We start from the raw sequence: 25,683 nt of genomic DNA on the forward strand, positions 1-25,683 counted from the left end.
CCTTGGTCTTCCTGTCCTAGGGACCAATCCCAGGTCTCCCTCATTACAGGCAGATTCTTTACCATTTAAGCCACTAGGGAAGCCCCAAAAGTTGGGTCTAAAAGTCTTATGTTTATGGTAGTTGTATAGTTGTGTCAAATTTCCGACTCTCAAGTTACCAAATACGATGTGTAAAGGTACAAAGCGATGAATACAAATCCACTGTTCTTTGCATAGTGTATATCCCCAACATCAGTAGATATACCTTTGCAAATGTTGCTGCTCTAAAGGCTGCTGGAACATATCCTGTGATGCCCTTAGAACATGGAGATATTCAGGGGATGACATGTTATAGATTGTAGATACAGCCACCTCTTAGAAACAGTCCTTAATATACATGACTAGGAAACTTGGGAAGCAAGTATACTCCAAATGCTGTGATATGTGTCACCAACTTATATATTTTTATGGGCAGTTTTTAATATAAAGAAGAGTATACATTAAGAAATTGTGTTCACTAGGAACATATTAGCAAAAAGGGTGGCTTGCTAAAAACCTGGAACTAAGTGAGTGAAAGGGGAAAATGTGTGTGTCTGTAAGTTGTGTTAGGAAAATAAATTTCTGTACAGATGATAAGATTTCCTGTTCACTTGGCAGGACATATTATTTAATGCTTAACATTGTTTGTTTTATGGACTCTCTTGAGGATCTGATGAAACACTATTGTTTTTTCACTCCTGAAAAATAAACATTTGCATCTAAGGACACTTTTTTTCCCTTACAACATTTTGGGTTTCACACATGCCTTAAAATCTAAAGAGTCTATGGACATGTGTTAAGAATGCAACTTCTGTAATTGGTACTGCGAGCTATATAGATCATTTTTCATTTTGGCTTTACTCTGATCTCATGGGATAAGGAAATGGCAACCTACTCCAGCATTCTTGCCTAGAGAACCCAGTGGACAGAGGAACCTGATGGGTTGCTGTCCATAGGGTCGCGCAGAGTCGGACATGACTGAAGTGACTTAGCATGCATGCATGCATTGGAGAAGGAAATGGCAATCCACTCCAGTATTCATGCCTGGAGAATCCCAGGGACAGAGGAGCCTGGTGGGCTGCTGTCTATGGGGTCACACAGAGTCGGACACGACTGAAGTGACTTAGCAGCAGCAGCAGCTGATCTCAGGCTCATCAACTGAACTTCTAATTTCAATTTTCCTTATTCTACAGTGTTTTCTCTAGGGGATAGATTATGCCAGCCAGGTCTAATATAAAATTTTGGTTTACTTGACAGATATATATTTCTCAACATAAATTAATAATACAGCATTTATGTGTGTGCACTCAGTTGCTCAATCATATCTGACTCTTTGTGACCCCACAAACTGTAGCCCACCAGGCTCCTCTGTCCGTGGTATTTTCCTGGCAAGAATGTTGGAGTGGATTGCCATTTCCTCCCCTAGGGGATCTTCCTGACCCAGGGCCTGAACCAGCCTCTTCTGTGTCTCCTGCATTGGCAAGCGGATTCTTTAGCACTGAGCTACCTGGGAACCCCATATAACATTCTTACTTACTACATATTTATATTTAAAATTTAATTAATTTATTAATTAATTTCAATTTTTCAGCTACACTGCAAGGCACATGGGACCTTAGTTCCTGACTAGGGCTCACACCTGGGCCCTCAGCTATGAAAGCGTGGGGTTCTAACCGCTGGACTACCAGGGAATTCTCTACAAAGTTTTTTTTTTTTTTTGGATCTTCTTACTGTGGGTTCTCCCCACCCCTCAGCCCCACCCTGCCTGGAGCTAAGTGGCAAGGTTTTGTTTTGATATCACCAAAGCAACAAATCCAGGTTGAATGATGTGGTTTTCTCATTAAGGTCTAATGGAAGACCTTATGGAAACTTATGGGTCTTTCAGAAGCTTCAGGAGACCTGCACTCCTCTTCGTTTATGAATATCACTCATGAGAGACATTATTTTTGTTCATTTCAGCACTCATTCATGAGCATCCCCTTCATAAAGAGAAGTTTAAAGGATATTTGTTTTTGTAGAGCTTCTTGACTTGTTCTCAGAGCACACTTCTTTGTAACAACTATTAATTATGTAATTTGAGAATATTTTTTCATTACAAAAAATAAGAAAAAAATAATCCCAACAAATTATTTTATGGATAGCAACAAACTAACTAATTCTAAAGTCTGTATGAAGAGGCAAGAGATCCAGGATAGCCAATAGAATATTGATGGAGAACAGGTTTGGATGACTGACATTGACCAACTTCAAGACTTACTATAAAGTTACAATACTCAAGACAGTGTGGTATTGGAAATAAAATGGATAAATAGGCCAGTGGAACAGAACAGAGAACCCAGAAATAAACCCACATAAATAAACTCAACTGATCTCTGCCTAAGTAGTAAAGGCAACACAATTCAGCAAAGATAGTCTCTTTATAATACATGCTACTGGAACAGCTGGGCTTTCAGGTGGCACTAGTTATAGAGGAACCACCTGCCAATGCGGGAGACATAGGAGACGTGGATTCAGTCCCCAGGTTGGGAAAATTCCCTGGAGAAGGGCATGGCAACCCACTCCAGGATTCTTGCCTGGAGAATCCCGTGGACAGAGGAGCCTGCCAGGCTACAGTCCATGGGGTCACAAAGAGTAGGACACGACTGAACTGACTTAGCGCTAGCACAAGTACTGGAACAACTGGGATATCCACATACAAAAAAATGAGCGTAGAGACCTTATACGCTCCACAAAAAATTAACTCAAAATGGATCATAGACATAAATGTAAAATATAAGATAGTAAAACTTCTGGAGGAAAAAATATAAGAAAAAAAACCTAGGTGACCTTGAGTAAATGATGGGTTTTTAGGTACAACACTAAAGATACAATCCATGAAAAAAAAAATCAATAAGCTAGTCTCCATTAAAATTTAAATCTTCTACTGTGCAAAAGATAATATCAAGAGAATTAGAAGACAAGCCACAGACTGGGAAAAATTGTTTGTAAAAGACACATGTGATAAAGCAATGCTATCTAAAATATACAAAGAACTCTTAAAACTCAACAATAAGAAAACAACCCAATTGAAAATTGTGCCAAAGACCTTATCAGATGTTTCACCAAAGAAGATATACAGATGGAAAATTAGGGCTATGGAAAGATGCTCCATATCATATGTCATTAGGGAAATACAAACTAAAATCAATAGTGAGATATCACTACACATCTGTTAGAGTGACCCAGATCCTGAACAGTAACAACACCAAATGCTGGTGAAGATGTGGGACAACAGTGATTCTCAGACATTTCTTGTAGGAATGCAAAACAGTACAACTGTTTTAGAAGACAGTTTGGCGGTTTCTCGTAAAACTAAACATACTCTTACCATATGACCCAGCAGTTGTGCTCCCTGGTATTTACCCAAAAGAGTTAAAAATTCATTTTCACACAGAAACCTGCACATGGATGTTTATAGCAGCTTTATTCATAATTGCCAAAACTTGGAAGCAACTAAGATGTCATTTGGTAGTTGCATGGATAAATAAATGTGATACATCCAGACAATAGAATATTATTCGGTGCTAGAAAGAAATGAGCTATCAAGCCATGAAAAGACATAGAGGAATCTTAAATGCAGTTGCTAAGTGAAAGAAGCTAGCTGAAAAGGCTGCATACTGTGTGACATTTGGGAAAAGCCAGAGCTGGAGACAACAGGAAAATCAGTGGTTGTCAGAGAGGGTGATAGGATGAATGATCAGAGCACGGAGGACTTTTAGGGCAGTGAAAATAATCTGCATGATATTATAATGATATTTGTTATTATATATTTGTCAAAACCCATAGACTGTTCAACCCAAGAGAGAACTCTAAGGTAAACTCTGGGCTTGGGATGATTATGATATGTCAACATAGGTTAAAAATATGTACCATTCTGGTGACTGATGTCCATAATGGGGGAGACTATACATGTGTGAGGGCAGAGGGTATGTGGGAAGCCTGTACTTCCTTCTTGATTTTCTTGTAAACCTGAAATTGCTCTAAAAACAAAATCTTTAAAAAACATGAAAAAATAGTTGTGATATGATACTTAGTGGCTTATATGTAACTAACTGTATATACACCATGATCACAAAAGTGAGAAAAAAATTGAAGGGCGCAATAGCAACTAGAGTATGTTCAATTGAGGGAATCTCAAATGTCGAAATTTGCAGATCATAAACTTGTTTATGCAAGGAATGTAACCTACATGAATAAATCTAACCTAAAGCAGAGAGACAGACATTACTCTCTCCGAATTCATAAAGGACTGGGATGGGAAGAAGGATTATATTAATTCCGAATTAGTAGAACTAATTCTTCATAGTCAGGACAGGACTAGTGAGAATGAGATATGTGGAGGGAGTGAGATGGAAAGATGTCAGATTAATATTAAAATGACTAAACAAGTAAATGCATCCAACCGAAGAATATAGATCTTTAAAACAGTGAGCTCTCTAGCCCTGTAAGTGTTCAAACTGAGAATAGATGACCATTAGTTAGGAAACTTATTAAGGGTATTCTACATATGGGTAAAATAAGAATTATAGTTTGAAAATTATTCTAAATCTAAAGTGCTGACCCTTTTACAGAACTATAACATTCTCTGTATTCCACTGCTAATTGGAAAACACACACATAAACACACACACAATGGTCCCTCCTGATTATTCTGTAGATTTATCTTTTCTGCTTCAATCATTTAAAAAGTTAATCATTTCTTATTTATGTGACATGTTAGTTTATTCAATTGAATCAAATAACACATTCCTTAATGTAGTACCATGTCTTAAATTTAATCAGGAATTTAAGAATAGGATTCCTGGCCTTCAATGGGTCTTGATTTCACCCATAATTTTTCTCCTTTGCAAACAACAAAAAAAATACCTTTTGGATTGCATACCTAGAATTTTTGGAACTCAAAAGTTATACTTCTCAGCCCAGTAAGCCAGGAAGTCACTTCACTTTTCTCTAGTTCAGTAAGTGAGCTTTATCAAGACAGAGACATATGGCCGTGTGCATACATGTGTGCTCCCACTTGACCATTTATTCAGCAGAACATGATGATTGGAACCCTAAGTCATCTATTTTACTCTCCCCATAGAGGACTATATATATATTTCACAGTCCTGTGGTGAGGTCAGCAACCCTCACAGAAGAGCGACTGCAACAGATTCCCTTTATTCTAGACTTGGACTATCACAGGTGACATGACACAAATACAAGTCCACTACTCACAGCTTCTAACAGCATAGCTGTGCCTCGCCACACAGGGAGAACGAAGCTGAGCTCACTCTCACCTTGCGAATCGTCAAAACCTTGTCAGCTGGGCTGTGGTTAGAGAATACCATGTTGACGAATGAGGTGAGAGGAAAAATAAAAGCACACCACTCAGTCTGTTTTTAAGACTGCAGGTAGAGCGAGTTAGCATTGCTACTTAAAAAAAAAAAAAAAAAAAGATAGCCATGTCATCATTTTGATTTTATATTAAGCAAGCACGTTTTCTACTCAAGTCAGGAAATACTAACACATGCCTTAATACAGGGTTAGTATTTTTTAGCTAACTTTAGAGGAGAGCAGATGGACTGGAATCTTATGGGCTGATTATATTGGGCACGGAGAAGAGAGATTTGAAAACTGACATGACAACAGGGTAAAGGGGCACTAGTGTTGTCCCTTAAATAGGTTTTCTATAAAGGTATTAGACACAGTTATTTCCTTCCTCTTCTCTTGACCTTCCCTTCCTGGATAGCTTGTACCTGAGTTATGGGTCATGGAGTAAGTACTCCAGACGTGGACTCAGAAAGAACTGTCTGCTTAGCTATGGTCCCAAACATGAGTAACAATCTGTAGCAGTCAGGGCAGGTATTTAAGCAGAGCACAGGGATTATGCAGGCATAATTATGCAGGCATAATTATGCAGGGATAGTAAAAAGATTGCAAAAAATGCTTTCAAAATTGCACTTAATTTATCCTTTAATTTAGAATCTTAAACATTTCTCAAAAACGTCAGGCAGGATCAAAACAATGATGCAGTGACCCGAAAAATCTTAATTAGTGTAGTGAAGGCCAAAATGATCATGCTGTTTAGTGAACCTTTGAGGTAGTCAGTCCCTTGGTAGGAAAGAACCAGGAAGGTCCAAGCCCCAGAAGGCCTCTAATAAACACTGAAACCCTTGTGGGGATTGATGACTTAGGTGGTCATGGTAAAGACATCTTTTCTCTAGAATAGAGTTTCTCAACCTGGGATGATTTTAATCCCCCAGAGAAACAGTTGGCAATGTCTAGAGACAGTTTTGGTTGTCCCATCTTGGTGGAGGAAGGTATGAATATCTAGTGAATAGAATCTAGAGAACCTGTCCCTCACATTAAACTATTATTCTTCCAAAATTGTCAGTAGTGCTAAGGCTGAGAAACCCTGCCTTGGAAATTTATTTGGAATGGCCTTTGTAAGTCAGCCCACTGATACACTTTCTCTCTGTCACCCATCTTTCTAAGATACACAGGAGAACTTGGTTTAGTGTGTTATTGAATTGTGCAGATAGAAAACATGGGTTTCAGAGTTAAATGGCCTGGGGCTTGAGTCCCAGTCAGTGAGTTTATGACTTCTGGCCCCTTAGAATTTTCTTTAAACCTCAATTTTTCATATATAAAATAGGGCTCACAGTATCTCTAGTATCTTTTTTGGTGAAGACTCGACGTTAGTGTGAATATTTAGAAAATGATGGTGAAAGTAAATGAAGCAAATTGAAGTAGATATCCTGTAACTGCAATACCTCTGTATTGATTGGATTCAAAGGCATGTATGAAGTTCATGTACCTAGAACTGTACTAGGTTCCCACTATATACTTCCTTACCTTATGTGTGCCTGCTAAGTTGCTTCAGTCATGGCTGCTACCGCATAGACTGTAGCCTGCTAGGTTCTTCTGTCCATGGGATTCTCCAGGCAAGAATATGGCAGTGGGTTCCCATGCCCTCTTCCAGGGGATCTTCCTGACCTAGAGACTGAACCTTCATCGCCTGTGGCTCTTGCATTGCAGGCAGAGTCTATACTGCTGAGCCACCGGGGAAGCCCTCACTACCTTATATATAATGGCAAAACTTTTTGCTCTCCTTTTTTTCCTGCTCTCCTTTGCTACCATAGAGTCTAAGCAAAAGAAGAGAGAAAACAACAGATATTGAACAAAGAGTTGCACTTTTTAAGATAAAAAGAACACACTGCTTGTAGAATCTATGTTGTTTCTAATCATGATGTTAGGCTAATCTTTGCATGGCTCTTTGAAGAATGTAAAGAATGAAGAGTGGATTTTAGTAGCATGTTAAGATAGGACTAGACCTTGTAATCTCCCTGGAGGAGAACATGGCAACCCACCCCAGTATTTTTGTGTGGAGACTCCCCATGAACAGAGGAGCCTGGCGGGCTACAGTCCATGGGATCGCAAAGAGTGGGACCCAAAGGAGTGACTAAGCACAACACAGAACTTGTAATCTAACTAAATCATTAGGCTTGTTTTCAACATCATCATCAGAAACGAGTCGTAGTGTCTTCAGTTTTAGGTGTTAGATTTTGAAATGGTTATTGAAATGGGAGATTTGTGTCAGAAAATATACAAGTTCAGTTCAATTGCTCAGTCATGTCTGATTCTTTGTGACTCAGTGAACTGATGCATGCCAGGCTTCCCTGTCCATCACCAGCTCCTGGAGCTTGTTCAAACTCAAGCCATTGAGTTGGTGATGCCATCCAACCATCTCATCCTCTGTCATCCCTTTATTCTCCTGCCTTCAATATTTCCAGCATCAGGGTTGTTCTCAATGAGTCAGTTCTTTGCATCAGGTGGCCAAAATATTGGAGTTTCAGCTTCAGCATCAGTTCTTCCAATGAATATTCAGGACTGATTTCCTTTAGGTTTGATCTCCTTGCAGTCCAAGGAACTCTCAAGAGTCTTCTCCAATACCACAGTTCAAAAACATCAATTCTTCATCGCCCATCTTTTTTATAGTCCAACTCTGATATAAATACGTGACTACTAGAAAAACCACAGCTTTGACTAGACGCACCTTCGTCGGCAAGGCAATATCTCTTCTTTTTAATATGCTGTTTAGGTTGGTTATAGCTTTTCTTCCAAGGAGCAAGAGTCTTTTAATTTCATGGCTTCATCACCACCTGCAGTGAGCCCAAGAAAATAGTCTATACTGTTTTCATTGTTTCCCCATCTATTTGCCATAAAATGATTGGACTGGATGCCATGATCTTCATTTTTGAATGTTGAGTTTTAAGCCAGCTTTTTCACTCTCCTCTTTCACTTTCATCAAGAGGCTCTTTAGTTCCTCTTCACTTTCTGTCATAAGAATGTTGTCATCTGTGTATCTGAGGTTATTGATATTTATCCCAGCAATCTTGATTCCAGCTTGTGCTTTATCCAGCTTGGCAGTTCATGTGACGTATTCTGCATATAAGTTAAATAACCAGGGTGACAATATACAGCCTTGACATACTCCTTTCCCAATTTGGAACCAGTCTGTTGTTCCATGTCCAGTTCCAGCTGTTGCTTCTTGACTTGCATACAGATTTCTCAGGAGGCAGGTAAGGTAATCTGGTATTCCCATCGCCTGAAGAATTTTCCACAGTTTGTTGTGATCTATACAGTCAAAGGCTATGGCACAATCAATAAAGCAGAAGTAGATGTTTTTCTGGAACTCTCTTGCTTTTTTGATTATTCAGTGGATGTTGGCAATCTGATCTCTGGTTCCTCTGCCTTTTCTAAAACCAGCCTGAACATTTGGAAGTTCACAGTTCACATACTGTTGAAGCCTGGCTTGGAGAATTTTAAGCATTACTTTGCTAGTGTGTGAGATGAGTGCAATTGTGCAGTAGTTTGAGAATTTTTGGCATTTCCTTTCTTTGGGATTGGACTGAAAACTGAGCTTTTCCTGTGGCCACTGCTGAGTTTTCCAAATTTGCTGGCATATTGATTGCAGCACTTTCACAGCATCATCTTTTAGGATTTGAAATGGCTCAACTGGAATTCCATCACCTCTGCTAGCTTTGTTCGTACTGATGCTTCCCTTTAAGGCCCACTTGACTTCATATTCCAGGATGTCTGGCTCTAGATGCCTGATCACACCATCATGGTTATCTGGGTCATGAAGATCATTTTTGTACAGTTCTTCTGTGTATTCTTGCCACCTCCTCTTAATATCTTCTGCTTCTGTTTGGTCCATACCATTTCTGTCCTTTATTGTGCCCATCTTTTCTGGAAATGTTCCCTTGGTATCTCAAATTTTCTTGAAGAGATCTCTAGTTTTTCCCACTCTATCATTTTCCTCTATTTCTTTGCATTGATCACTGAGGAAGGCTTTCTTATCTCTCCTTGCTCTTTTTGGAACTCTGCATTCAGATGGCTATAGCTTTCCTTTTCTCCTTTGCCTTTAGCTTCTCTTTATTTTCTCAGCTATTTGTAAGGCCTCCTCAAACAATCATTTTGCTTTTTTGCATTTCTTTTTCTTCGTGATGGTCTTGATCACTGCCTCCTGTACAATGTCACAAACCTCCATCCATAGTTCTTCAGGCACTCTGTCTATCAGATCTAATCCCTTAAATATATTTGTCACTTACACTGCATAATTGTAAGGGATTTGATTTAGGCCATACCTGAATGGTCTAGTGGTTTACCCTACTTTCTTCAATTTATGTTTGAATTTGGCAATAAGGATTTCATGATCTGAGCCACAGTCACCTCCAGTCTTGTTTTTGCTGACTGTATAGAGCTTCTCCATCTTTGGCTGCAAAGAAAATAATCAGTCTGTTTTCAGTATTGACCATCTGGTGATATCCTTGTGTAGAGTCTTCCCTTTTGTTGTTGGAAAGGGGTGTTTGCGATGACCAATGTGTTCTCTTGGCAAAACTCTGTTAGCCTTTGACCTGCTTCATTTTGTACTCCAAGGCCAAATTTGCCTGTTAGTCCAGGTATCATGAAAAGGACATCTTTTTTGGATGTTAGTTCTAGAAGTTCTGTAGGTCTTCATAGAACCATTCAATTTCAGCTTCTTTAGCATTATTGGTTGGGGCATAGACTTGGATTACTGTGATATCGAATGGTTTGCTTTGGAAATGAACAAAGATCATTCTGTCATTTTTGAGAATGCATCCAAGTACTGCTTTTCAGACTCTTTTGTTGACTAATGGCTACTCCATTTCTTCTAAGGGATTCCTGCCCACAGTAGTAGATATAATGGTCATCTGAATTAAATTCGCCCATTCTGGTCCATGTTAGTTCACTGATTCTTAAATTGTTGATGTTCATTCTTGCCATTTCCTGTTTGACCACTTCTAATTTACCTTGACTCATGGACCTAACATTTCAGGTTCCTATGCAATATTGCTCTTTACAGCATTGGACTTTACTTCCATCACCATTCACTTCCACAACTGGGTGTTGTTTTTGCTTTGGCTCCACCTCTTCATTCTTTCTGGAGTTATTTCTCCGCTCTTCTCCAGTAGCATATTGGGTACCTACCCACCTGGGGAGTTCATCTTTCAGTGTCCTATCTTTTTGCCTTTTTATACTGTTCATGGGGTTCTCAAGGCTAGAATACTGACGTATTTTGCCATTCCCTTCTCCAGTGGACCACATTTTGTCAGAATTCTCTACCATGACCTGTCCATCTTGGGTGGCCCTACATGGCATGGCTCATAGTTTCATTAAGTTAGATAAGGCTGTGGTCCATGTGAATAGCTTGATTAGTTTTCTGTGATTGCAGTTTTCATTCTGTCTCTGAGGGATAAGGGTAAGCAGCTTATGGAAGCTTCCTGATGGGAGAGATTGACTGTGAGGGAAACTGACTGGGGGAAACTGTGTCTTGTTCTGATGGGCTTTAATCTAATTTTGTGTTGATGGGCAGGGCTATTATATATTGTTTAAATTGTAGAGATAGCATTTTGGAGTATGGAAATGTTCTTATAAATCATCTAGTATAGCTCTTTTGCTTTACAAAGAAATAATCTACAAAAAAATTGAAAACTGTCCTAGATGGCAGTATAGGAAGACCCTGAACACACCTCCTTGAATATGCACACTGAATCTGCATGTACATTTAGAGTGATTCCTCTTGAACTAAGGACTGATTAAATAGCTTCCAAAAACAGTGGTTTGAAGGGCATCTGGACTATCCATGAGGAAAATCCATTTACTAATCCTAGAGTGTCTATTGGAAACTGTTGGGACTTGCTCTATGAAAAACTTTTTAACAAAATTCAACATCCATTTGTGATAAAATCTCTCAACAAAGTGTGTAAGAGGGAACATACCTCATTATAGTAAGAAAGAACACATAACAAGCCCACAGATAACATCATACTCAGTGGTGAAAAGCTGAAAGCATTTCTTCTAAGATCAGAATAAGACAAGGATGCACACTCTCACAGCTTTAATTCAACATAGTATTGGAAGTCCTTGCCACAGCAATCAGACAAGAAAAAGAAATGAAAGGCATCTAGACAGAAAGGGAAAAGGTAAAGTCATCACTGTTTGCAGTTACATGATACTATATAAAGGTGTCATCAAAAAATTAGTAGAACTTATCAATTAATTAAGTAAAGTTGCAAGATATTAAAGTAATATACAGAAATCCATTGTATTTCTTTACATGAACAATGAACTATCAGGAAGAGAAATTGAGAAAACAATTCCATTTATAATGCCATTGAAAAGAATAAAATAACTAAGACTAAATCTAACTAAGGAGGTTAAACTTCTAGACACTGATGAAAGAAATCGAAGATGACACAAACATGAAAAAAAAAATACCATGCTTATGGGTTGGAAGAGTTAATAATTTTAAAATGACCATACTACTCAACACAATCTATTGAGTCAATGCAATCCCTGACAAAATACCAACAGAATTTTTCACAGAAAAATAATAATTCAAATAATCCTAAAATATTTATAGACACATGAGGGAAAGAGTAATGTTTGGAAGTGAGATCTAGAAGTTAGAAAGAAAGACTTAAAGTCTAAATCCCATGTAGCATCTGGATAAAAGAATAGCCTTATCTTATCCAGATAAGATTTATCTTTCAGTCCTTTATTTAATCCAATAACAGAATGTAGTCACAGATATTGAGAAAGCATATTATTTTCTATACACAGTAAGCCCGTCTCTTAGATTTACCCTGATGTCATCATACAAGATGATCTTTGCAATAATTTTGATAGCTTCATGAAATAACATATATAATGTATCTTTTAAAAGTGAAGACACATAGTAGATACTCAATTGTCATTCAAATGTCATTCCTTTCCATTTTCTGTACTGATACATAACACTACTCTTACTATTACATATAAAAACAAAGATTTGGAGATTCAATTATTTAAAATTTAGGGCAAAATTAATTTCTCTTTGTTTTCTCTTTTTTTCCTTTCTCCATCTCTGTGCTTCTCTGCCTCCCTTCCTTTCTGCTTCATTCTTCCCTCTCTGTATTTATGCATATGTACTTTTATTTTCGAAGTTAATAAGAACACACTTTAGCAGGAAAGCAAAAATTTGAATGTTGGCCTATTTGTGTGTCAGCCTTTGCACTGTAATGTCATGTCCCAAATCATGTCTTTTAGAATATTTGTTCTGCAGAAATAATTGTGTAACAAAAATAATTGTGTAAAAAAAAATGTTCATGGTCAAAAAGTTTGGTGAATTTTGACTTAAAGTCTTTCTTTTACAGAACTTCTTTTACAGAACTTCTCATAGCCTTTAGTATGTTTATATGGGCTGTAGACTTCTAAAAAGCATATTATTATCTAAAATATCTCAAACATTTCCCAAAGAACCCACATGTTACATGGAACACCATATTGTGAGGTTCATTGCACTTCAGAATTGAAAGTGATAGAGAAAAGGTCTGTAAAAATAGCTGTTTTCATTTTCAGTATCAAGAAGTCCTAACTCATGTGCTCAATACAAGAACAGAGAACTAAAAATTGGAATGTGGAAGAAAAGGTAAATTTTACTTTTCAGAAGAGGCCTTGTCTTTGTTATCTTTCAGTTAACACATTTAGAAGAAAATGTATTTCTTTTCTAATAACCTATTGTGTCAGGAGTAATGCAGTCAGCTCTGATACTAATTTTATGGTTGAGGTTTTAAACAAGTTATCATTTTCCTTTGTTGGAATAAGATTCTTTTTTAGATAGAAATGTGGAGAGGTGGAGAGATAATGAGAGAGAGAGAGAGAGAGAGAGAGAGGAAAGAGAGGAGAGAGACAATGATAGATAGATAGGTAGAGAGACAGGAATGGGGGCGATGGGAGAGAAAAGATGAAGTTTCGAGGTTGGCTATAGTGTTCTTCACTATGTCTGTCTTTTGTCAAATTCCACCTTTTTATTTATCAGACAGCATTTGGTCATTTCATGAATTATTCTCTGTGTATGCCCTTTCATTCCTTCTTCTTTATTCACTCTCATGTCCCAAGAGAAGTTAAAATGAAAAATGAATAAGCCTGTATTTTCCAATCCATGGGATCTGTGATTAGACCTGTGAAAAGCCCCCATTCAACATATAAAACAGAACACTGTGCCACCACAGGGAGAGTATGTATAGAGATAGTCTGTGACCTGTGCAGCTAACTCCAATATCCCGGAGCTCACTGTATTTGTTTTTAAGAGCCAGACCTTAAAGTATGCAAGCCAGTAGTTGTACAGGTGCCAGCTGCCAGTCAGCAGTTCTTTGCTGCAACCAGATTGTAAGTCCAGCACTTCAAGTGGAGAGTCGGCAAACCAGTCAGTGGGAGAATTTTCTGCTGCTCACAGAGCATGTTGCTATGCCTTCTGGAATTAGGAGGGGAGAATCAAGTAAACCAGGTGACTATTACCTACTGAACTGCAATGTGGAATTCATAGAGGCCACAGGAAATCAGTAATGCACCATAAACTAGTAATTTACCATTGTTTCTTTCCATGGCCCATTTTTCCCCATGCTGCTTCATTACTTCAAGGTCTGTCTTTTCTTGTGTCATAAGTATAATTATGTGGCTTCCCTGATGGCTCAATGGTAAAGAATCTGCCTGCAATGCAGGAGACACAGGAGACATGGGTTCAATCCCTGGGTTGGGAAGATCCCCTAGAGGAGGGCATGGCAACCCACTCCAGTATTCTTGCCTGGAAAATCCCATGGACAGAGGAGCCTGGTGGGCTACAGTCCATGGGTCACAAAGGCTCAGACACAACCGAGCAACTAACACACACACAAGTATAATCAAGTCCATCATTTCTTAATTAAAGCAGTGCTTCATCTTTTTTTCTTACAGCTCTCTGGTATTCTAAACTGTAGTTGCTTTTTCTATAAGGTTCTAAGAAATGATTAAAAGCATCTAGAGAAAGAATTAACTGTGTATTTTCAGTTTTGTCAATGCAACACAGCTTGATAGTATACTCACAGCCCATCACAAAGAGGGGGCGGGGTTAAATACATTTCCCCTGGTTGCTAATTTCTGACTATTGTAGCAAAAGGATGCTTCTGATTGGTATAGGCCTCTCCCTAGTTTGGGTAGTTCAGCAGCTGCTCTGAGCCCATTTGACATCCATCAAGGCCCGGCTAGGTTCATTTACCCTAATAGCTCTACTTTCTTGGTGTTTAAGACCTGTGCACATCTGAGACTCAAGACCTTCCTTGCCTCAGGCAGCAAATCTACCCTGCTGCTAAAAAATTAAAAAAAAAAAAAAGCTTCTCAAACTGCCTCTTTCTCAGACTGAACTAGCTGGAGCTTGGATTGATTTCCCCTATTTGGAAATGGCAGATGTTCTGCAGCCAAGCCAAGGCCTTTATAAAGCATCTGGGCAGCTTCTCTAGGGCGCAACAGACTGTCAGCAGGCTTTCCATCTAGATAGTGAATGGACCAAGTGAACATTTTTCTCTAAATGTCTTTGGTTGAAGGGACTTTCAGAAATTCCCTTTGGGCAAATACAGATGGCTTCACAAAGAGAATATCAGCTTCGTTCTTAAATCTGAAAAATCTAATTTTACAATCTGTAACATCCACGAACAGACGTTGAAAAAGTAAGTCATATGGTCACACTTACTACCGTTTTCTTGGAAAGCTGTTACCTGGCGATGCTAGTAAAGTGGCCCCAAACATGAAATGATTGTGAAGTTTAAAGAACTATATTTAGTACTTCCAAGAGATTATCTGAAGGCTCCCCAGAATCTCTTGTACGAATTTTAAAACCCATGCTGAGAGCTGTTGATTCGATGCATTGTTTTTCTAAATGAGCTTAGTTCCTGCACCAAGAGTCAGGCCCTAACTCTGAAAGATGAACCATGTAGTGATTCCCATCTGTAAGCTGTGGGAATATGTTTCTGCGTGAAAATGGAACAAAGGCATGTCAGAGAATCAAGGCTTCAAAGGGTAGAATGTCCAGTGTGTGAGAGTCCATAGAACACCAAACAGAACCAGAGGAGACAGCCAGTAATTGTTAGAGTATGAAAGAAGCCTCTGGGAGCACTAGAGAAATTCCAGAAATTTACTGGACATTCCAGCAGAAATTCCAGCAGAAATTTACCTGCTGCAAGTATTTTTTCCCTTCTTGACCAATGACTTGAGATATATAGAAATTATATGCTGTGAGCTGTAATGAAAATTCTTCCCTCTTTAACTGTGTCCTTTTATCTTTTCTATTTTCTTTGGCTTATTCTCCCATGAAGTTATTACTGACTTCCAGACCACAGTGTCCCTTCTTTTATACCAACCTGTTTCACTCAGAGTGTCAAAGCCTTTAGGCTTCAATTACCCACTTATAAGTGGTTTATGCAACTAGGCTTTTTTTTTTTTTTTTAGTGAGTTTATAAATTCTTCGAAGACAAGGGTTGTTTTTTTCATTGTTTCTGTATCCCCTGGAGCACTGACATAATCCTAAGGTACACACCAGGATTTCATTAAGCATGTGTTTATTGATTGATTGTTGTTCCTTTATGAAATTTAGAATGCTGGTGTATTACTTTGATTTAAAAGAGTTGTGTCCTTCAGAATTGGGAGGCTAAATTCAGAAAAATCAGGAGACTGGAAGATGATCTCTAGGTCTTTGCTTTCAGGATGAGAAGAGTCAGATATTCCTACTCAAGCTCTGTTTTAATTGATGATTGAATTTGTCAGGATTTTGTCCTATACAAAGAACCAGGCCTATTCACTGTATCAAGCTTTAAGAAAAATCAGGCATCAGATCTAATTAATAATAATATAGAAGTCAATTTCACAGCCTATTACTTCAAACAGACTGATAAGGGGAAATTAAAGGGGGGGCTTGACAAACATGGGCGTTCACGATTGCGGTCTTCATAGTGACCCATAGCCAAATGGAGCAAAAATGGAAGTTCTTTGTATTGCCTCACCAACTCATAGCTTTGGGCTCCATTAACCCAGACTGTAACACAAAGGAAGAAGAATCAGGGGAAAATGTGAAGCCCAGCCTCCTCAGTTTGCTTCATTAATAAGGCTGCAAACTCTTTGTCAGGTCCCTCCTCCCCCCACCCCTCCTTTTCTCTTTCCGTTTCGTTTAACTGAAGGCAATTCATCTCATTTTAATTAATTTTTACTTGCAGCATTATCACCCTGAGTATAAAGGCAAAAAGTTTTTTTTTTTCCTTTTTAATTACAATGCTAACGGCATTAATTACTAGTACAGTAAATGCATCGGCGCTCACAAGCCGCGCAGGTTCCACGGAGCTGAGGCAGCAATTGGTGAACATCTCAACAGCTGGAAAAGGCTTAGTCACAGAGGAGAAACCTTCCTACAGTAACAATATGAAGGCTGTCTTCACACTGATTGAGCCACTGTTTAATTGGAGGTGACATAGCCCACAGACTAGGGACAGCACGATTGCATTACAGGCGAAAGGGTATTCATCGAGTCTCTCTGGACTTCTCGCTGGGTCTATTGTCAGATGGGAAGTCAGAAATCAAACACGTTTTGAAACATATGAAAACAGCACTGCACTACAGTATGTATGAATGTAAGAGCAAATGCCCTTATGTCCACCACCCGTTTAGTTTTTGCTCCACTAATTAAGAAGCAGTATCACAATGTGCTAAAAAGCTAAAACCCAATACCCAACACATGGCTAGAGAAGACCAATCAATGTTGAGTGTTTCTAAGATCATAAGGTTTGCATATCAACCTGGTAAAGACAAAAAAAGCGTTCCACTCATAAGCATGAAAGGCTCTATAAGAGCAGCACAGCCAAGCCTGCTAAGTGTTTACCTTCTTACAACTTGTGCACATTCTCTGGCAACAAAAATGTCATGAAGAAGCACCCTTGCCATTTTGTAGTCAGCTCATAGGACAAGTTGGCTGGATTTCTTCCCCAGCACTTTCTTAATCTGCTACCAAAGGATTATACACAATCCTGTACCTCTGGCATTCTCTGCATATAGCTCAGATTTCCTTCCAGGCAGTCTTCTTTGTTTCCAGACATTTCTGCATGCTTATTTCAAATTTACCTCCCCCATAGCTCCTTGTAATTCACTTACCCTCTCTTCTTTTCATTTACATTTTTTAGTCAGTAACCGATAATGTTTAAATATGGTTCTGCAAATCTACCTGTACCTTCTGTAAGATCTGAAATTATTCAGGAAAAAAGAGAATTTGGCCCCAAAAGGCTAAGTCCTTGAAGATACTCTTAAGCCTTCTTCAGGAATTCTACCAAACATACCACACCTCTTCCATTTGAGTTTTGCCATTCTTTTCACCAATGCATACAGTTTTGAATAAATACATAATAATAAACTTTATGTCAGTTTAACATTGTATTATTTTAGTTTATGTTTTACTAATGAAAGTATGTATTAGTTTCCTTCTGTAGATATAAATGTTTTATAATGATTTCGTGTAAAAAGTAGCATATGTGGCCTTACATATGAACTTAATCACAAATTGTAAGCATTTATATGGGAAAAGCTGTTGCAAGTTCCAAATGGCTGAATTATAAATGAAATTTTGGAATGCATGCTTTGTGTATTGGCAATTGCCTGTAGTTATTGATATTCTGAAGTACAACTCAGTGCTATCTATATTAATAGCAAATTTATGTCTAGCCTATAAAAATCTAAGATAAACAGGAATTTCTATCTAAGTTTATTTGTGGTATTAACATCTGAGTTTAGATTTTATTCATGACTACTCTGAGAATATTTTGTAACTTCTAGATTTCCTTTTGTTTTCTTGTGTTTTTATTGATCTTGTGTTATTATTTGAGGATATGAGAAAAATGCAAATGTTTCTGTTCATTTTTCTCTGAATGTCTTAATTTGGTAGACTAAAACTGTAATTCCCCAAAGAAAACACTTTCAAAAGAAATTTTGATATTTTTGTTTGTGAAATTTCCATGATAAAGCTAACTTACAAATAATGAAATGAAATGAAATTGGAGAAAATTAATTGTGGGATTTATTCAAAATTTTATTTGAATTTAAATATTTGTTTGGATTTAAATTTGTAAAACATTTTTATAACTTTTAAAATTCAGACATATTCACTGATTCCTAGGGTAACATGATAGAGCTGATGTTACCTAAATGCTTCCTCAAGTCCTTATTTGAAAAGCCTGTAGGAAATACTGGATGAGAAAATGAATCAGGGATCAAGCCCAGGTCTTCCACATTGCAGGTGGATTCTTTACCAGTTAAACCAAAAGTGAAGCCTGAATAGGCTATCTCCTGACCCTAATGCCCTCACCTTCCTTCTTGAGTAAAGGGGAGATTAAGTTAATCTCCTTTTGAGAGTCCAGGCTAGTTTTCTTATAGCATGCACATTTTCTTTACTTGATGTATTTTCCACATGATGGCACTTAGATATGGCTTCCCTTATTTTGCCACATTCTTTTAGCATTTGACAAGAATGAAGTAATCACCACCACTACTGCAATAACATAGCATTACTGATGAGAATTACAGTCGTAGTAATAACTATCATTTGATTGAGTACTCGGACTTCCCTGATGACTCAGTGGTAGAAAACTTGCCTGCCAGTGCAGAAGACCCAGGTTCAATTCCTGGGTTAGGAACAACCCCTGGAGGAGGGAATGGCAGCCCACTCCAGTAATCTTGCCTGGAGAATTCTCTAAACAGAGGAGCCTGGTGGGCTACAGTCCATGGGCTACAGCCCATCACGAAAGAGTAATACATGACTTTGCAATTAAACAATAACAATTGAATACTTACTACATGTACCTACTACTGTATTACACATTAATTTTCAGGCCCATTTAATCACCATATTTAGTAGATATTGTTATACCTTTATTTTACATATAAGAAAAGTGAGGCTCAGAGAGTCCAATGCTTTGTCTAAAGTGACATGATCAATAAATGTGAAACCTGAAGTCAAAGCTTGGTCTGTCTTAATTGCAGAGATTGAGTTGTAACTATTCTACTGATGCTAAAGGTGAGCTTCTGCATTTGGGTATGTTTCCTCTTTCACAGTTGTGTATCCTTTAAGAATGATTAATATATTGTTTAACCTTGACAATACTGACTTATAATCACATAATAATACTCACATATAATACTATGTGTGTGTGAATAATATGTGTGAATAACATGTGAATAATAATCACATATAATACTGTCCAGGGGTGAACTTCCAGATGTTCAAGCTGGTTTTAGAAAAGGCAGAGGAATCAGAGATCAAATTGCCAGTATCCGCTGGATCATCAAAAAAGCAAGAGAATTCCAGAAAAACATCTATTTCTGCTTTATTGACTACACCAAAGCCTTTGACTGTGTGGATCACAATAAACTGTGGAAAATTCTGAAAGAGATGGGAATGCCAGACCAACTGACCTGCCTCTTGAGAAATCTGTATGCAAGTCAGGAAGCAACAGTTAGAACTGGACATGGAACAACAGACTGGTTCCAAATAGGAAAAGAAGTATGTCAAGGCTGTATATTGTCACCCTGCTTATTTAACTTATATGCAGAGTACATCATGAGAAACGCTGGGCTGGATGAAGCACAAGCTGGAGTCAAGATTGCTGGGAGAAATATCAATAACCTCAGATATGCAGATGACACCACCCTTATGGCAGAAAGTGAAGAGGAACTAAAAAGCCTCTGATGAAAGTAAAAGAGGACAGTGAAAAAGTTGTCTTAAAGCTTAAAATTCAGAAAATTAAGATCATGGCATCTGGTCCCATCACTTCATGGGAAATAGATGGGGAAACAGTGGAAACAGTATCAGACTTTATTTTTTTGGGCTCCAAATTCACTGCAGATGGTGACTTCAGCCATGAAATTAAAAGATGCTTACTCCTTGGAAGGAAAGTTATGACCAACCTAGATAGCATATTAAAAAGCAGAGACATTACTTTGTCAACAAAGGTCTGTCTAGTCAGGCTATGGTTTTTCCAGTGGTCATGTATGGATGTGAGAGTTGGACTGTGAAGAAAGCTGAGTGCTGAAAAATTGATGCTTTTGAACTGTGGTGTTGGAGAAGACCCTTGAGAGTCCCTTGGACTGCAAGGAGATCCAACCAGTCCATCCTAAAGGAGATAAGTCCTGGGTGTTCATTGGAAGGACTGACACTAAAGCTGAAACTCCAATACTTTGGCCACCTCATGCAAAGAGTTGACTCATTGGAAAAGACCCTGATGCTGGGAGGGATTGGGAGCAGGAGGAGAAGGGGACGACAGAGGATGAAATGGCTGGATGGCATCACCAACTCAATGGGCATGGGTTTGGGTAGACTCCAGGAGTTGGTGATGGACAGAGAGGCCTGGCATGCTGTGATTCATGGGGTCACAAAGAGTCGGACACGACCGAGCAACTGAACTGAACTGTCACAGAATCATAGAGAAAGCAAAGGAATTCCAGAAAAACATCTACTTCTGATTCATTGACTATGCTAAAACCTTTGATTGTGTGGAACACAACAAAATGTGGAAAATTCTTAAACAGATGGGAATATCAGACCACCTTACCTGTCTCCTGAGAAAACTGTATGTAGGTCCAGAAGAACAGTTAGAATAGGACATGGGAAAACAGATTGGTTCAAAATTGGGAAGGGAGTATATCAAGGCTGTATATTGTTATCCACTTATTTAATTTATATGCAGAATACCTCATGCAAAATGATGGGCTGGATGAATCACAGGCTGGAATCAAGACTGTCAGGAAAAATACCAACAAACTCAGATATGCAGATAACACCACTCTAATGGACGAAAGCAAAGAGGAACGAAAGAGTCTCTTGATGAGGGTGAAAGAGGAGAGTGCAAAAGCTAGCTTAAAACTCAACATTCGAAAAATGAAGATCATGGCATACAATCACAAATAAATGGGGAAAAAGTGAAAAAATGGCCGATCTTATGTTCTTGGGCTCCAAAATCACTGCAGACGTTGACTGCAGCCATGAAATTAAAAGACATTTGCTCCTTGGAAGAAAAGCTGTGACCAACCTAGATAGGGTATTAAAGAGCAGAGACATTACTTTGCTGACAGAGGTCTGTATAGTCAAAGCTATGGTTTTTCCAGTATTCATGTACAGTTGTGAGAGTTGGACCATAAAGAAGACTGAGCACCAACGATTTGATGCTTTCAAATTGTGGTGCTGGAGGAGACACTTGAGAGTCCCTTGGAGAGCCAGGAGATCAAATCAGTCAATGCTAAAGTGAATCAATGCTGAATATTCATTGGAAGGACTGATGCTGATGCTGAACTCCAATATTTGGCCACCTGATATGAAGAGCTGACCTACTGGAAAAGACCCTGATGCTGGAAAAGACTGAGGGCAGAAGAAGAAGGGGGCAACAGAGGATAAGATGGTTGGATGGCATCACCAACTCAATGGACATGAATTTGAGCAAACTCTGGGAGATAGGGAAGGACATGGAAGCCTGGTGTGCTGCAGTTCATGGGGTCACAGCATAGGACACAATTTAGCAACTGAACAATTGTCACAGGAGGCTTTATGAGAGGATGTCTTCTCGCTCATATGAAATAAAAAGGATTATAAAAGCAAACAAATGAAATTTAGAGAAACCAGCAGGAATAATGTTTTCTTCCTTTTGAAGGCAGGCTTTTCTTACCATTTTCATGGGGTTCTCAAGGCAAGAAGTGGTTAGCCATTCCCTTCTCCAGTGGAGCACATTTTGTCAGAGCTCTGAAGAGTATGAAAACTCTCTGAACAGTATGAAAATTCTCTGAACAGTATGAAAAGGCAAAAATATGACTCTGAAAGATGAACTCCTCAGATCGGTAGGTGCCCAATGTGCTACTGCAGAAGAGTGGAGAAATAACTGCAGAAAGAATGAAAAGACGGAGCCAAAGTGAAAATAACACCCAGTTCTGGATGTGACTGGTGATGGAAGTAGTGTCCGATGCTCTCAAGAACAATATTGCATAGGAACCTGGAATGTTAGGTCCATGAATCAAGGAAATTGGAAGTGGTCAAAAAGGAGATGGCAAGAGTGAACTTCAACATTTTAGGAAACAGTGAAATGAAATGGACTGGGATGGGCAAATTTAATTCAGATGACCATTATATCCACTACTTTGGGCAAAAATCCGTTTGAAGAAGAAATGGGGTAGTCCTCATAGTCAATGAAAGACTCCAAAATGCAATACTTAGGTGCAGTCACAAAAATGACAGAATGATCTCAGTTTGTTTCCAAGGCAAACCATTCAGTATCACAGTAAGGCAAGTCTATGCCCCAACCACTAATCCGAAGAAGCTGAAGTTGAACAGTTCTATGATGACCTACAAGACCTAATAAAACTAACACCAAAAAAGATGTCCTTTTCATTATATGGAACTAAAATGCAAAAATAGGAAGTCAAGAGATACCTGGAGTAACAGGCAAGTTTGGCCTTGGAGTACAAAATGAAGCAGGGCAAAGGCTAACAGAGTTTTGCCAAGAGAATGCACTGGAATAGCAAGCACCCTCTAACAAACAAAACAAGAGACAACTCTACAAATGGACATCACCGAAATCAGATTGATGATATTCTTTGTAGCCGAAGATGGAGAAGCTCTATAAATCAGCAAAAACAAGACCAGGGGCTGAATGTGCCTCTGATCAAAAACTCCTTATTGCAAAATTCAGACTTAAATTGAAGAAAGTAGGGTAAATCACTAGACCATTCAGATATGACCTAAATCAAATCCTTTACGATTATGCAGTAGAAGTGACAAACAGATTCAAGGGATTAGATCTGATAGACAGAGTGCCTGAAGAACTATGGATGGAGATTCATGACATTGTACAGGAGGCAGTGACCAAGACCATCGCCAAAAAAAAAGGCAAATGGTTGTCTGAGGAGGCCTTACAAATAGCTGAGAAAAGAAGAGAAGCTAAAGGCAAAGGAGAAAAGGAAAGCTATAGCCATCTGAATGCAGAGTTCCAAAGAAGAGCAAGGAGAGATAAGAAAGCCTTCCTCAGTGATCAATGCAAAGAAATAGAGGAAAACAATAGAATGGGAAAGACAAGAGATCTCTTCAAGAAAATTAGAGAAACCAAGCGAACATTTCATGAAAAGACGGGCACAATAAAGGACAGAAATGGCATGGACCTAACAGAAGCAAAGATATTAAGAAGTAGTGGCAAGAATACACAGAAGAACTGTACAAAAAAGATCTTCATGACCCAGATAATCATGATGGTGTGATCAGTTACCTAGAGCCAGACATCCTGGAGTGTGAAGTCAAGTGGGCCTTAGGAAGCGTCACTACGAACAAAGCTATGGAAGTGATGGAATTTCAGCTGAGTTATTTCAAATCCTAAAAGATGATGCTTTGAAAGTGCTGCAATCAATATGCCAGCAAATTTGGAAAACTCAGAAGTGGCCACAGGACTGGAAAAGGTTGGTTTTCATTCCAATCCCAAAGAAAGGCAATGCCAAAGAATGTTCAAACTACTGCACAATTGCATTCATCTCACAAACTAGAAAAGTAATCCTCAAAATTCTCCAAGCAGGGCTTCAATAGCTCATGAACCGTGAACTTCCAGATGTTTAAACTGGATTTAGAAAAGGCAGAGGAACCAGAGATGAATCCAACATCCTTTCAATAATAGAAAAAGCAAGAGAGTTCCAGAAAAACTTCTGCTTGATTGACTACACCAAAACCTTTGACTGTGCAGATCACAAGAAATTGTGGAAAATTCTTCAAGAGATGGGAATACCAAACCACCTGACCTGCCTCCTGAGAAATCTGTATGCAGGTCAAGAAGCAACAGTTAAAACTGGACATGGAACAATGAACTGGTTCCAAATTGGGAAAGGCTCTATAATGTCACGTTGATTATTTAACTTAAATGCAGAGTACATCATGTGAAATTCTGGGCTGGATGAAGCTCAAGCTGGAATCAAGATTGCCAGCAGAAATATCAATAACCTAAAATATGCAGATGACACCAACTTTATGGCAAAAAGCAAAGAGCAACTCAAGAGCCTCCTGATGAGAGTGAAAGAGGAGAGTGAAAAAGTTAGCTTAAAACTCAGCGTACAGAAGACTAAGATCATGGCATCCGGTCCCATCACATCATGGCAAATAGATGGGGAAACATGAAAACAGTAACAGATTTTATTTTCTTGGGCTCCAAAATCACTGGAGATGGTGACTGAAACCATAAAATTAAAAGACCATTGCTCATTGGAAGAAGAGCTATGACCAACCTAGACAGCATTTTAAAAAGCAGAGACATTACGTTGCCCACAAAGGTCTGTCTAGTCAAAGCTATGGTTTTTCCAGTAGTCATGTATGCATGTGAGATTTGGACTATAAAGAAAGCTGAGCACCAAAGAATTGATGCTTTAGAACTGTAGTTTTGGAGAAGACTCTTGAGAGTCTCTTGGACTGCAAGGAGATCAATACTAAAGGAAATCAATCCTGAATATTCATTGGAAGGACTGATGTTGAAGCTGAAACTCCAATACTTTGGTCACCTGATGCGAAGAACTGACTCATTGCAAGAGACCCTGATGCTGGGCATGATTGAAGGCAGGAGGAGAAGGGGACGATAGAGAATGAGATGGTTGGATGGTATCACCGATTCAGTGGACATGAGTTTGAGCAAACTCAGGAAGTTGTTGATGGACAGAAAAGCCTGGCATGCTGCAGTCCACCAGATTACAAAGAATTGTACACAACTGAGTGACTGAACTGAACTTGGCTTACTTTGGGGCTTCTCTGGTGACTTAGATGGAAAAGAATCTGCCTGTTTTGCAGGAGACCCAAGTTTGATTTCTGGTTCAGGAAGATCTGTTGGGATAGTGAATGACAGTCCATTTCTGTATTCTTGCCTGGAGACTTCCATGGCTAGAGAAGCCTGGCAGGCCCCACCCAGTACGTGCGCTCACAAAGAGTTGGACACAACTGAATGACTAACACAGTTTACTTACCTTGCACATCTATATTTTGCATTTTACGTCTGGCTTAGACTAGTTTTTCCAAACAAAACAAAACAAAAACAGCTTGTGCTCCCTATGTACAAATATATAGCATGTGTTTAGTTAGATACATCTTTGTATATGGTTAATATGAATTAGTAGAATGCTTTATCTTCAGTCTATTTTGAAGCAGTACCAGCATGACTGAATTTTGATGACTTAAAATCACAGCTGTTGGTATGCTTGGCAAAATTACGTGATTGAAAGTTATGA

The 25,683-nt window shown here is 38.7% G+C and overlaps 1 protein-coding gene across 5 annotated transcripts in view; it reads left to right on the top strand.

Moving 5' to 3' along the window:
- LOC122675803 (limbic system associated membrane protein) overlaps positions 1-25,683 on the top strand; it is a 681,792-nt gene that overhangs the window by 215,117 nt on the left and 440,992 nt on the right. The gene's annotated exons all lie outside the window — the stretch shown is intronic.

Source organism: Cervus elaphus, chromosome 19 (assembly GCF_910594005.1).
Source record: "Cervus elaphus chromosome 19, mCerEla1.1, whole genome shotgun sequence".
NCBI lineage: Eukaryota > Metazoa > Chordata > Mammalia > Artiodactyla > Cervidae > Cervus > Cervus elaphus.